Here is a 15,567-nt window from a genome sequence, read left to right on the forward strand (position 1 = left end):
TTTCCCTCTCCTCTCTCTTAGCACCTACCAGTTACCAACAGCTCCTTGGCTAGTGGTGGGAATTCACGCCAACCTCCCTCTTTTATTTTTTTATTAATCTATTCACTTTACATGCCCATCATAACCTCCACCCTCATTCCCTCTCACCCTGTCTCACCCTCCTTCCCTCTTCCCACTCTGCCCCTCCCCTAGTCCTCAGAAAGGGGGACTCCTTCTCCCTTAGTAACTGATCCCAGACTACCAAGTCTCTTTAGGACTGCCTGCATCCTTTTCCTCTGTGGCATGGCAACGCTGACTGTCCAGGGGGAAGTGATGGAAGAGCAGGCAACAAAGTTCATGTTGGAGACAGTCCCTGTTCCCTTTACTATAAGACTGAGCTGACTATCTGCTACATCTGAGCAAGGGACCTGGGTCCTCTACATGCCTGGTCCTTGGTTGGTGCATTGGTCTCAGCAGGCACCTCTGGGCCCAGATTTGTTGATGTGTTGGTCTTCTTGTGGAGCTCCTGTCCGTTCTGGGTCCTTCTATCCCCTAACTCTCCCATAAGACTCCCTGAGCTCTGCCCAAAGTTTGGCTGTGAGTCTCAGCATCTGCTTTGATCCCCAGCTCGGTGGAGTCTTTCAGAGGACATCTATGGAAGGCTCTTGTCCTGTTCTTTCCCTTCAACTGCTTCCAGTGTCTATTCTATTTGCCCTAATGAATGAGAATTAAGCCTCCTTCCTAGGGTCCTCCGTGTTACTTAGCTTCTTTAGGTCTGTGGGTTGTAGTATGGTCATCTTGTATTGTATGGCTAATATCTGCTTATAAGTGAGTACATACCATGCATGTCTTTCTGGGTCTGAATTGCTTCACTCAGGCTGCTGTCTTCCAGATCCATCCATTTGTCTGCAAATTTCATGAGTTCCTACTTTTTCTCCCACTATGAATTGCTTTTAATGGTGATATCTGTACAAGTGATATCAGGACACAGGACAGCAAATGCACAGTGGACAGGGCTCCAGACAGGCTGTGAATGAATAAAGAGTTCACACTGCTCCCATGCTTTAGTGGCTGAAACAGCTCTAGGCCACCTCCTCTTCAGCCTCCTCCTCAAACTCTTCCTCCTCCTCAGCCGTAGCATCCTGGTACTGCTGGTACTCAGACACCAGGTCGTTTATGTTGCTCTCAGCCTCGGTGAACTCCATCTCATCCATGCCCTCACCAGTGTACCAGTGCAGGAAGGCCTTGCATTGAACATAGCTTGTGAACTGCTCTGAGATGCGTTTGAACAGCTCCTGAATAGCGGTGCTGTTGCCGATGAAGGTGGCGGGCATTTTTAGGCCCCGAGGTGGAATGTCACAGACAGCTGTTTTCACATTGTTGGGGATCCACTCAACAAAGTAGCTGCTGTTCTTGTTTTGGATGTTAAGTATCTGTTCATCCACCTCCTTCATAGACATGCGGCCCCTGAACACGGCAGCCACTTGTCAAGTAGCGCCCATGGCGGGGATCATAGGCAGCCATCATGTTCTTGGCATCAAACATCTGCTGGGTTAGCTCAGGAACCGTCAGGGCACGGTACTGCTGGCTGCCTCGGCTGGTCAAGGGGGCAAAGCCAGGCATGAAGAAGCGCAGGCGAGGGAAGGGCACTATATTTACAGCCAGCTTCCGAAGGTCAGCATTTAGCTAGCCAGGGAATCTCAGGCCAGTGGTTACCCCACTCATGGTGGCGGACACTAGATGGTTCAGGTCACTGTAAGTGGGTGTGGTCAACTTTAGGGTTCTGAAGCAGATGTCATAGAGTGCTTCATTATCAGTGCAATAGGTTTCATCTGTGTTTTCAACATGCTGGTGAACTGAAAGGGTGGCGTTGTAGGGCTCAACCACTGTGTCCGACACCTTGGGGGAAGGTACCACACTGAAGGTATTCATGATTCGGTCTGGGTACTCCTCCCGGATCTTGCTGATAAAGGAGGGTACCCATCCCAGACCCAGTCCCCCCACCCAGGGAGTGGGTCAGCTGGAAGCCTTGCAGGCAGTCACAGCTCTTGGCTTCCTTCCTCACAACGTCCAACACCGAGTCAACCAGCTCTGCACCTTCTGTGTAGTGCCCCTTGGCCCAGTTGTTCTCAGCCTCACTCTGACCGAAGACGAAGTTATCAGGTCTGAAGATCTGCCCAAAGGGACCGAGCGCACCGAGTCCATGGTGCTGGGCTCCAAGTCCACGAGCACGGCGAGGGGCACATACTTGCCACCGGTGGCCTCGTTGTAATACACGTTAATGCGCTCCAGCTGGAAGTCGCTATCTCCGTGGTAGGTGCCGGTGGGATCGATGCCATGCTCGTCACTGATGGAGCGGCTGCAAAGGAGGAACACCTAAGGAGGAGCAGGTGCACAGAGTGCTTGAGTTCCTGGTTTTTAATAGTTGAAGAGCATTCAGTGTGTAGATGTACCACAGTTTCTTTATCCATTCTTCTGTTGAGGGATATCTGGGTTATTTCCAGATTCTGGGAATAAAGCTGTTATGAATATAGTTGAGCAAATATCCTTGTTGTATGGTGGAGCATCTTTTCAGCACATATCCAGGAGTGGATACCTGGGTCTTGAGGTAGAGCTATTCCTAATTTTTCTGAGAAAATGCCAGATTGATTGATTCCAAAGTGGTTGTACAAGTCTGCACTGCCACCAGCAATGGAGGAGTGTTCCCCTTTCTCCACATCCTTGCCAGCATGAGCTGTCACTTGATTTCAGTGGAACTGATTTAAGTTTCTCTCTCTTTAGTTTGATATTGGCTTGCTGTGTATTGTCTTTACTATGTTTAGGAATGTGCCTTGTATCCCTGATATCTCCAAGACTTTAAACATGAACGGGTGTTAGATTTTGTTAAATGCTTTTTTGGCATCTAAGGAGATTATTATGTGTTTTTATTTTTTTCCGTTTGTTTATATGGTGGATTACACTGATGGATTTTTGTATATTGAACCATCCCTGCATATCTGGGATGAAGCCTACTTGGTCATGATGAATGATATTTTTGATGTGTTCTTGAATTAGGTTCAAGAATATTTTATTGAATATTTTTGCATCAATGTTCATAAAGAATAGCTCTGAAATTCTCTTCCTTTGTTGGGTCTTTGAGTGTATTATGTATCAAGGTGACTGTGGCCTCATAGAATGAGTTTGGTAATGCTCCTTCTGCTTCTATTTTGTGGAAAAGTTTAAAGAGTATTGGTATGAGCTCTTCTTTGAAGGTCTGGTAAAATTCTGTGCTGAAACCATCTGGCCCTGGGATTTTTTTTTTTTTGTAGACTTTTGATGACTGCGTCTATTTTCTTAGGGGATACAGGACAATTTAATTTGTTTACCTGATCTTGATTGAAATTTTGGGGCATATAGGCTTTTGAAGTTACACCTAATGATTCTTTGGATTTCCTCAGTGTCTGTTGTTATGTCCCACTTTTCATTTCTGATTTTGTTGACTTGAATAGTGTCTTTTTGCCTGTTAGTTTGGCTAAGGGTTTGCCTATCTTGTTGATTTTCTCAAAGAACCAGATCTTGGTTTCATTGATTCTTTGAATTGTTTTGTTGTTGTTGTTTATAAGTTATTGATTTCATGCCTGAGTTTGATTATTTCCAGCTGTCCACTCTTCTTGCGTGTGTCTGCTTATTTTTTCCATAGGGCTTTCAGGTGTGCCATTAAGTTGACTGTATTCAGTGTTTCTAATCTCTTTATGAAGGCACTTAGTGCTATGAATTTTACTCTTAGCAATGCTTTTATTGTGTCCCATAAGTTTAGATATGTTGTACTTTCATTTTCATTGAATTTTAGGAAGTCTTTAATTTCTTTCTTTCTTCCCTGACCCAATTGTTATTGAGTAGAGAGTTGTTTAGTTTCCATGTTTGTGTAGGCTTTTTGGTATTTCTGTTGTTGTTGAGGACCAGCTTTAGTCTATGGTGGTCTTATGAGGTACAGAGTATTATCTTCTTGTATCTGTTGAGGCTTGCTTTGTGACTAACTATATGGTCAATTTTGGAGATGGTTCCATGAGATGCTAAGAAGGTATATTCTTTTTTGTTTGAGTGAAAAGTTATGTGGATGTCTGTTAAGCCCATTTGATTCATGACATCTCTTAGTATCATTATTTCTTGGTTTAATTTCTGTTTCATTGACCTGTCCTTTGGTAAGAGTGGGGTGTTGAAGTCTCCCACTATTAATGTGTGGGGATCAACATGGGGTTTAAGCTTTTTCTTAAAAACAAATGTGGGTGTCCTTGTATTTGGGGGCATAGATGTTCAAAATTGAGATATAATCTTGGTGGAACTTTTCTTTGGTTATTATGAAGTGTCCTTCCTCATCTCTTTTGATTAATTTTGGTTGAAAGTCTATCTTATTAGATATCAGAATGGCTACTCCAGTTTGCTTCTTGGGTCCATTTGCTTGAAAACCCCTTTTCCAGCTCTTTACTGTCAGGTAATATCTATCTTTGTGGGTGAGGTGTGTTTCTTGTATGCAGTAGAATGATGGGTCCTGTTTACACAACAATTCTGTTAGTCCATGTCTTTTTATTGGAGAGTTGAATCCATTGATGTTGAGAAAGATTAATGACCAGAGACTGTTAGTTTCTTTTATTTTGATGTTGGTTGTGGCAGTGTGTTCGTGTGCTTGTCTACTTTTGGTTTTGCTGCAGTGAAGTTTTCTTTTTTATATCCTGTGTGGTTTTTGTTTTGTTTTGTTTTGGGTGGGGATGTAGTTAACCTTATCGGGTGGGAATTTTCCTTCTAGTATCTTCTATAGGGCTGGGTTTGTGAATAGATATTGTTTAAATTTGGTTCTTCATGGAATATCTTGTTTTCTCCATTTATGGTGATCGAAAGCTTTGTTGGATATAGTAGTATGGACTGGCCTCTGTTGTCTCTCCGGGTTTGCAAGATGTCTGCCCAGGCCCTTCTGGCTTTTCTGGTCTTTGCTGAGAAGTCAGATGTGATTCTCAGGAAATTGTCTGAGGTGATCCTCAGATTTATGATTCTGTGGACCAACTTGAGTCCTCAAGAGCCGAGGGGTCCCTGGTACCTGGAAGGTATTCCTGGGATGGTGAGAACAGCGTGAAGGTAGATGGCTAAATGCTGAGACTGTGTACCCTCAGTATCTTTTCTGGGGATTAGCTGGGTGACCTGATGTTGGACCAGCTAGACTCTCTCCCCATGGGTGCTCCTCTCATCTGGGAAACAAGACACTGATGTTTTGGAGCCCACAGTTTGGTCTATTGGTCACTCTGCATTCTCTGCTGTCCTGCTGATCAGATAGTGTGCTATTGCTGCCACCTTAGATCTCCTGCCTCTTAGAATCCTTCTGCCCCGTCTTCTGCAATGATCCCCAAGCCTTGGGGCAAAAGAGGTGTGATGCAGACATGCTATTTAGGGCTGAACATTCTTTTTTATTTTTGGTTTTTCAAGACAGGGTTTCTCTGTGTAGCTGTCCTAGATTCACTTTGTACACCAGGCTGGCCTCAAACTCACAGGTATCTGCCTGCCTATGAGTCCCTGAGTGTCAGGGTTACAGGTGTGTGCACTGCATCTGGCTAGGGCTGAGCACTCTATAGTCTTTTATTTTCTAAACCTTGCCCAGTTGTGGGTCTCCATTTCTAATCATAATCTACTATAAAACACATCATCCCTGATATTGTTTGAGAGGTACACTAACTCATGGGTATAATGAAAGCCACCAAGAGTTGGTCTGATACTTTGACTAGCATTGAGCAGAATAATAATAGTGTTAGGTTCTTCCCTAGATTGATGACCTATCTAGCTACAGGTTCTTGGTCCTGATAATGGTGCCAGGTATGGATTCCATTTGTGGAGTGGGCCTTAAAATCAAATCAGAAAGTGGTTGGTTACTCTGCTGTCTAGTTTTATGTTAACTTGATACAAGCTAGAGTCATTTGGAAAGAGGGATCCTCAATTGAGATAATGCCCTCTACCCAATTGCTCCATGGGCCAGCCAGTGGTACATGGTCTTAATTAGCTATTGATGTGGGAAGGCCCAGCTTAAAGTGAAGGGTACCAGCCCAGGGCAGATAATATGGTCCTGTACTATATAACAAGGCAGGCTGTGTAAGCCTTGGGGAAAAAGTCAATAAGCAGCACTCCTCTCTGACCTCTGCATCAGTTCATGCCCCAATTTCCCTGGGCTACAAACTATAAGATGAAATAAACCCTTTCCTCCTCAAGGTGATTTTGGTCATAATGTTTTATAATAACTATAGAAACACTAACAAAGATAGTTTCTCTCATGACATTCATGCCAATAGAGTATCAGTAACCATGTCTTGCCAGGTAGGTTATTTAAGACTTCTTTTTTAATGTGAGAAATCTTAAGTTTCCTTTTTGGAAACTTCTTATCAAGGTCATATCAATTTCATAAAATGAGCCAGGAAGCATCCTTTTGAATTTTATGTGTTGTAACAGTTTATAGTACTCAGGAGCTTTTGGTTTTATATCTTGATTGATTTGTTTTCTAGGATATCATTGGGTAGTGTGTGCCCTGGTAGAAAAAAAGCCCAATAATAGCCATTTAAACATAGAGTTTGGGCAGAGGTGGGAGGGTCAATTATGAGAACCTGAGTTCCATGTCCATCAGGCATATCAGGAGCTAGGTATGGTATGCTTTATAATCCCAGAATTGTGGAGGCAGAGACAGAAGATTTCCTGGGTGTAGTTGGATTGTCAATTTCAGAATTCAGTAAAGGCCTTGTCTCAAAAAATATATGATGGAAAGTAGTTGAGGAAGGCACCTAATGTTGACCTTTGGTCTCCACATGCACATCTACACATATTTGCATATATACAAGAACATATAAATAAAACACACACACACACACACACACACACACACACACACACACACACACGCAAACAGGGATGGGGATATATATATCAACAGTACTATGCTTGTATAGTATGCCCAAAGCTTTGTGTTCAACCCCTAATATCACAAAGAAGTTAAAACAATACTATTATTCCTAGTTGATAGCACTTTTTAGAGGATTAATGGTACATGATTTTCACTTAGTTTACTTCATTTTTCAGAGTTTTCTCAATCATGCTAGTCAAAACACATGCTCAAATATCACTGTCATGACCACCACCAGCAACAAAATCTCTCATGATCTCTTTTTAACTGTTTTCCATGACTTTCTTATCAAGTGCCTATGTTATCATCTCCAGAGGGATTAGAAATAGGAGGGATGAAAGATGAGAGTGTGGAAGAAGACTTCAAGGAGAAATAGATTCTTGGGAGGTTTGCCAAGGAAAAGCATTATGGGGAAGATGCAGCTTAAGCAGATCATTGGAAGGGGACTGGTTGCCGGCCAAGGTGACTAATATGGGAATTGGGAAAGGAAATGTATTTTCAATATTTATTCTCATCAATTAATATTTATAGAATTATTAGCATTCTTCATTTTTAATGCATAGCTGTTCCTGAAACAGACATCTTATGGGAATATAGTGATTAATTTACAAATTGCAGGTATCATGCCTAAATGACAAGTAATTTATTGCCTTATGATCTTGTAAAATACTTCCATATTTAATAAATTCAATATTTGGGCCTTTTTTCTCTTTTGCATTTACTTTATGCACAGACACAATCAGGGAGCACAGTGGCACATACAGGTTGTAACTAAAAGGCCTAGATATGGGGGTCAAAGAGTGCAAGCGTCATTTATCTAGCCCAGTTATTGGCAGAGAAGTGTTCAGGAACTACCATACATCTAAGATTCTAAGATCACCCTCCAGAGCAAGTTTGGATAGACTTTAAACTGCATCCTTTTAATTGGTCTATTTTACCCTTTCCTTGTCTAATGATACTCTCGCTTGCCTAATTTGCTGGGAGCATCTGGGTCAGTAACTTTCCTTGGACACTTCGGCTTATTTTTCTTAAGCCCCAGGGATATTACAAAAAGGCTTGTTGAAATGTAGGTTATGATTCAATGGGGTCTCATACAAAGCATAGATTTAGCATCTAGACAAATCCTAAGTTTTGCCCATCTGTCCAAACAACTGGGTGGAAGTGTCTGGGCTCTCTGTGTACTCTCTGTTACTTCTGGCTCAGTGACTGCCTCTTCTGGAAGAGAGGAGCGAGTTTAACAAAAAACAGCAACAAACTAGATTTGCCTTTGAATAGAAATATATAAAAAGTTGAACACATTATTTAGGAAAACTATTTTTAAACAAAGCCCTTCCCAATATTGCCCCAACAGTCTACTGCGGGCTTTTCCCATTCCAAGGAATGAGGTCATGCTTTATGGGAGACATCTGCTTCTGAGGATATTACTGCCCTGAGCGCAGAACATGACTTCATTAGAGGGAACAGTGGACTAGAGAGAGTCAACAGGAGACTTGCATATGTGACAGTATAAGGAAAAGGAGCCAATTGAGATTCCTCTCAAGCCTCTAGGCTTCAGGATAGACCAAAGACCCGGTGATTTCACTCTCATATGACTTCCTTTTGTCCTAAAAGCATGAGCTATGTGCAAAAGCTTCCAGAAAACTGTAACTCATGGCAACACCACCTGTATTTGTAAATAGAAATGCTTTCTTTTCTCAAGGGACTGGGGGAGATTCCATTCTGGGAAGAGACTAGGTGCTTGAAACTTGAGGGTGGCTACTGAATGTACACCCACACGGAGTCAGTTTAGTTTCAAGGAAGCCTTGTTTTTTAGCAGATGCATATAATGTCATCTTTCAGTTCTGAAAGGAAATTCAGAACATTAACAGGGATTTGGGCTTTCTAGGAAGATGGTTTCCAGAGCAGTTTTATAGGATTTTGACATATGTTGTTTATAACCTTAATTTTTAAAATGAGCAAGTCCATAAATCTGTTACCTACTAACCAAGCTCTGGTCTAGTTGCATCTGTTCCTATTTTACATGATACTGTAAAGAAGTTTCAATAGACAGCTAAATATTTTGGTGTTATTCATAGTCTTCTGTTCCTATTGACTAAGACTTTTCAAAGAAAACTGTTCAAAATCACTAGCACTTTAAAAGGCAATAATTGTTGGTTCAATTTACCGGTCTTTGCTTCGAAGCACTCCGGATGCAGCTGGAATCACAGAAGTGGGAGGGGGCGTTAAGAGATCATGAGGCTAAGTCCCCTATGACCTAGGAGGGGAGGAATTTGGAACGTTAGGGAAGGCTGGCTTGCAACCTCTTAACGTAACCTGCTTTAGCTGGGATTCCCATTCACAGTTAATGAGTTGTTTCTTGTGTATATGGTGCTAAGTGGTCCAGACAAAATGTGTTGGCCCCATGTCTAGCTGTGTTTCAGGGATTATTTGGAGAGAATTCAAAGAAATGCAAATTTATGGTGTCTATCTCATAAGTAAAATCTGAAGATGGAAATCAGGAGTTTATTTATAAAGTAAACCTTCAGTAGTTTGTATGAAGCTGGTGGAATTAGGGTCATTTGGCAATGTACCAGTGGTAAAAATATGACAAAGAATAAGTAAGAGAGCAGTGGATGCATGAGAACAGCAGCATGCAGAGTCTCACAAAGTGAATTCTCAAATACCATTTTATTTAATTCAAGCATTACCTTTCTGCTGCTCTCTAGTCTACAGTTAAAAGCTCTAGGATCTCTCAGTCAAAGGGCTGAGTTAAGGCTGACACAAAATCTCTTGTTATTGCTCCTTATTATAACTTCTTAACAGTCTTAGAGATTAGGGCATTGATTTCAAATGAGGGAAAATGATAGCTCAATAAGAAATCAAAACCCAATTATCATAATATGATAAAATCATGCAAAGGATAATATCATATCAGCATTACATTTAGTGCCGTTAATAGATGGAATTCATTCTTGTATAAAAATTATAACAAGGATAAGTGATTCAACCCTCCCTTAACCATACTTTTTTGCCTTTCCCCCTCAAAAAGCTATAGCTTAGCAGGTATTCCACCTTGAAGAAGTATGGGATAGAGAAATAGATAAAGGAGGAGGTGATGGAAGAGTAATTATGAACTCATCATAGGTTGATGTTTCCTTGTGATCAAGACCGAACCACTAGCTAAAAAGCATGCATGGACCTAGACCAATGTAGCAGCTGTGCAACCTGGTCATCATGTTGGTCCTAACAGCGGGAGTAAGGCCTTTTCTGCCTCTGTTTCCTGCCTTTGGATCCCTTTCCCCTAGCTGGGGTGCCTTGCTTGGCTTCAGTGGGGGAGGAAACATTTAACCTGCTGCAACTTGAGGTACCAGGGTGGGTTGGTACCCCTTGGAGGCCTCTCCTTGTCTGAGAAGGAGAGATGGGAATAGGGGCAGGGGGCATGAGGGTAGGATTGGGAGGAGAGGAGGGAGGAGGCTGAGATCAGGCTGTAAAGTGATTAAATAAATAAATAAATGAAAAAAAGTATATAAAATACAAACCAGTCATTCTTTGAACTTGTTCATTCAAGGCACAATACTACTTGCCACATACACTCTACTCATAATGTGCAATTTCCTATCATTTTCAGGGTAGGGATGTCAGTTTTCTCTTGAGGATAATTGTGATGGTTAGTGCTGACAGTCAGCCTGACAGAATCTAGAAACACTTAGGAGTCAAGGCTCCTGGTACACTTCTGAGGAATTATCTAGATTAGGTTAGCTGAGGTGGGAAGGTCCATCCTAATTGTGGGCAGCACTATTCTAGGGGCTGGGGTCCTGGGCTGAGTATGGGAATTAGTATCTTCCTGCTTCCTGATCATGGGCACACTGTGACCAGCCAGCCACCTCTGGCTCTTGCCACCATGACTTCCCCACCATGATATGCCTTTAAGTTGTAAGCTGAAATGAACCCTTGCTTCTGTAAACTGCATCTAGTCAGATATTTCAACATAGCAACAAGAAAAGTAATTAATAGTGCAATAAGGCATCAAGACAAAGCCTTTATTATAATCACACGGAGCTGAATTTGAACTCCATCAATTCTACTGGGTAGACCAAGACAAGGTATGTATGTATGTATGTATGTATGTATGTATGTATGTATGTTGTGTTTTATATAGGTTTATATGTATGTAGAATTGGGTATATGATGAGCAATCACTCTACTACTGATCTTGAGCTCAAGCCTTAGCCCTGCAACATGACTTCCAAATTTTAATATTTTTATCTGTAATAGAAAAATAACATCATGGGTCCCCCAAAGTTGTTACAAGGAATAAATTTAAATTATCCCTAGCATTAATTCGCCTAGAAGTATCTAGGTAATACAAAAGGGGTACTTAATTGCTGTACTCAATCAGTGTTAATCTTTATTTCTGTCCCTCGGATTTCCAGTAATAATAAAAAATGGTTTAAGTCAAGGTTTCATTTTATTTTATTTTAATAAACTTATTTTAAATTTAATATTTTAGGTGATCTCATTTAATGGGGTTATTTGTAAACTTCTGAATCAACATAAGTAAAATGGGAGTGTGAAATATGGTTGAAGTGGGATTCTGAATAAATGACTGCTCAATTAGTGGTGTTGGAATAAGTGGCTATCAATATTGGGAAAAGTAGATACCATTCCTTTATTAGATTAGATTATGTGCAAAAGTAAATTACAGATAAGACTAGAGACCCAAATTGGAGAAAAAACAAAGGATTTTAGTAGATATAGAGGTAAATATTGAAGGATATCCTTATGACCGTAGTTTAGGGAATGATTTCCTAAACAAGTCAAAACAAACTCATAGGTTAAAGGTGAATCAAGTTGACTATAGCAACACAGATTTTGGTGAGGCTGTGGCAAAATGTTGAGCATTTTGGTACTATCTGGTAAAGAGGACAATGCTCTGTGTCTCCTATGGCTTTGCAATTCCACTTCGGATGCAGGCTCAGATAAGCACTCCCACAAGTACAGTCAGTTTTCAAGGAGGCATGTATGGGGACATTTACCCTGGCATTGTTTTAAAAAAGAAGTGGAGGCTTCATTTCCTACCAACAGGAGAATGAATAAACAACTTGCTAGATATTCCTACAACAGAAAGTTCTACATTATTTAAAATGAATGTACTGTATATCTATGTTACCAAGGTGAATGGATTTCAAAAAGGTGATAATATATGAAAAATTAAATGCAAAAATATAAAGATACTGGTATCATTTATTATAATTTAAAGCATACATAAGTCAGACTTCTGGTTCTGGAATAACAACTCCTCTCCTGTAGCTACAACTAGATACCCTGGGAAAAGAGACAGTCATAAAAATACTTTGAAAAATAGTAAAGAGAATGTGGATGCGTTGTGGATTTCACACATAAGGAACTATATAAGGATGAAGTCATTGGGTTTTCTCTTTTTGTCACTTATGCTTCAGACTGGTTACCCACTAGATGGGCATGGACACAAATAGAGGGGAAAGTCTGCTATCTGCTTTGGCAAAGGGAAAGGAAAAGGGAAGAGTAAGAGGAACTCAGGAGAGAAACCAGAGAAACAGACGCAAAGGCATCTATCTGTTCATTTCAACAAAACTGAAATAGAGTAACTCAGGCAAGCCAGACCATCCCTTGCTCTTTGCCAGTCAGCAGAGTGCCAGAGTGCTTTACAACCTTCTACCCAGACCCAATGGGTCCTCACCCACCACCAAGCAGCATCAGATAACATAGGCAAGGTATCTGCTAAATTTCTACTCAATGTCCAAAGCAATCAAGGCCTGATGTCCCCCTTTTGTTGTTATTGTTGTTGTTGTTGTTAGAGTCAGGGTTTCTCTGTGTAGCCCTGGCTGTCCTGGACTCACTTTGTAGACCAGGGTGGCCTCCAACTCACAGAGATCTGCCTGCCTCTGCCTCCCAAGTGCTGGGATTAAAGGCATGCGCCACCTTGTTCCGATGTCTCCTAATCTTTTAATGACTAACAGAAGGTAAATCACCTTCAGTGACTCTGGAACCTTGATCTAGTAGAAAGACTCAAATAAAGCTTTGTCTTTTGACTCTTTCCCTGGCAGAAAAAGATAGAACAATTAGGTAAGTTTTTCCCTTCTAGCCACCAGCACAGATGGAAATGTTCTCCATCTCTACTACATTGTTCTAAAAAAGTAGACCAGAGTTGAGTCCCACACCCAAAAATGTTACAAGAGAAAACATAATTTGGGTTAAGACTCTCCTAGTACAATATAGATGTTTTCAGTGTTCCAGTGGAGTTCCTTTTTCTTTCTTTTAAAAAAAAATTGTCTATTTAATTTGCATCCTGGTTGTAGCCCCATCCCTCCTCACCCCCCAGTTCCAACCTCCTTCCCTCTCCCCCATTCCTCCTTCCCTATTCCTCAGAAAAGGGTATCACCTCCCCTTCCCATGCATCCCAGTTCATCAAGTCACATCAGGACTTAGTATCTCCTATTTCCCTACGGCCTGGCAAGGCAGTCCCAACAAGGATAAGTGATCAAAAGCTGGCAACAGAGTCCATATCAGAAACAGCCCCTGCTCCCCTTACTAGTGGACCCACATGAAACCTGAACTGCCCATTGGCTACATCTGTGTAGAGGACCTAGGTCCAGTCCATGCAAGGTCATTGGTTGGTGCTTCAGTCTCAGCAGGCCTTTCTAGGCCCTGGTTAGTTGGCTCTGTTTGTCCTCTTGTGAAGTTTCTGTCACCTCTAGGACCTTTCCCCCCTCCCCACTTTTCTATAAGAACCCCTACTTATCTCTCGATGTTTGGCTGCGAGTCTCAGCATCTGTTTTAAAATACTGCTGGGTGCAGCCTCTCAGATAGCATCTTCCACAAATGGCGCTGGTCTAACTGGATGTCTATGTATAAAAAATGCAAATAGATTCATATTTATCACCATGCACAAAACTAAAGTCCAACTGGATTAAAGACCTCAACATAAAACCAGACACACTAAATCTTTTAGAAGAAAAAGTGGGGAAGAGCCTTGAACTCATTGGCATAGGAGACAACTTCCTGAACAGAACACCAACAGCTCAGGTTCTAAGATCAACAATTATTAAATGGGACCTCATGAAACTGAAAGGCAAAGGACACTGTCAATAGAACGAAATGACAGTCTATGTATTGGGAAAAGATCATCACTAATCCTACATCTGAGAAAGGGCTAATCCAAAATATATAAAGAACTCAAAACATTAAATGCAATAACCCAGTTGAAAATGGGGTACTGAGCTAAACAAAGAATTCTCAACAGAGGAATCTCGAATGGCCAAGAAACACTTAAAGAAATGCTAATCTCATCCTGAGTGAGGTAACCCAGACCCAGAAAGACACACATGCTATATACTCACTTATAATTGGATATTAGCCCAATATAGATGCCCTCTGAGACATTCCACCCAGTGTGGGATGGGGGCAGAGGCTGTAACTTGCAGCTGGACTCTAGGAGGAGTGCTGAGAGTGGTATGGAAGAGTTGGAGGATGGAAGGACCTCAAGGGGTCAGGAGCCCCACAGGGAGACCAGCAAGGCCAGCGGATCTGGACCCAGGAGTCCTGCACAACTGATGCACCAACCAAGGACAATGCATGCAGAGAATTAGGTCCCCTGTTCAGATATAGCCAATGGACAGCTCCAAGTTTGTGTGGAGAGTGGAGATTCCTTCTGACATGAACTCTGCTGCCTATGATTTGATCACTTTTCCTTGGTGGGGAGGCCTAGAGAGCACACAGAGGAAGGGGATGCAGGATATCTGGATGAGACCTGATAGGCTGTGGTTAGATGGTGGGGGAGGAGGATCTTCCTGTAAGAGGTCTAGGGGAGGGGAATAGGGTGGAAAAGGGAAGGAGGGTAGTAATGGGAAGATACAAGCAAGGGGATAACAATCAGGATGCAATACGAATAAATTATAATAAATAAATAATAAATAAATGAAATGCTCAACGTTCTTAGTTAGCAGGAAAATGCAAATCAAAACAACTGAGATTCACCTTACACACGTCAGAATGGCTAAGATAAAAAACTCAAGTGACAGCACATGGTGGCGAGGATGTGGGGAAAGGGGAACACTTCTCCATTGCTAGTGGGAGTGCAAACTTGTACAACCACTTTGGAAATCAATCAATCTGGCATTTTTTTAGAAAATTAGGAATAGCTCTACCTAAAGACCTAGCTATACCACTCTTGGGCATATACCCAAAAGATGCTCCACCATACAACAAGGACATTTGCTCAGCTATGTTCATAGAAGCTTTATACATATTACCCGCAATCTGGAAACAACCCAGGTGTCCCTCAACTATAGAGTGGATAAACTGTGGTATATTTCCACAATGGAATACTACCCAGTTATTTAAAACAAAGAAATCATGAAACTTGCAGGCAAATGGATAGAACTAGAAAAGATCACCGTGAGTGAGGTAACCCACACTCAGAATGACACACATGCATGATATGTACTCACTTATAAATGGATTTTAGCCAAATGCTACAGGATAAGCCTACTACAATGCACAGACCCAAAGAAGATAAGTAACAAGGGGGATCCAAGGGAGGATGCTTAAACCTCACTCAGAAAGGGAAATAGAATAGACAGAGGTGGTGGCTGAAGGGTGGGAGCAAAGTAGGAGAGGGAGTGCAGAGAGATATGAGGGTGGAGATCAGAGCTGGGGAG

The 15,567-nt window shown here is 41.7% G+C and overlaps 1 protein-coding gene and 1 pseudogene across 5 annotated transcripts in view; both read right to left on the minus strand.

The window, feature by feature from the left end:
- The window catches only part of EDA (ectodysplasin A), a 376,876-nt gene that overhangs the window by 37,315 nt on the left and 323,994 nt on the right, over positions 1-15,567 (minus strand). The window lies entirely within an intron of this gene.
- On the minus strand, positions 909-2,326 carry LOC311602174 (tubulin beta-4B chain-like; annotated as a pseudogene). Its single transcript has one exon. The product of its transcript is annotated as a tubulin beta-4B chain-like (transcript).

Source organism: Acomys minous, assembly GCF_964271855.1.
Source record: "Acomys minous genome assembly, chromosome: 7".
Taxonomy (NCBI): domain Eukaryota; kingdom Metazoa; phylum Chordata; class Mammalia; order Rodentia; family Muridae; genus Acomys; species Acomys minous.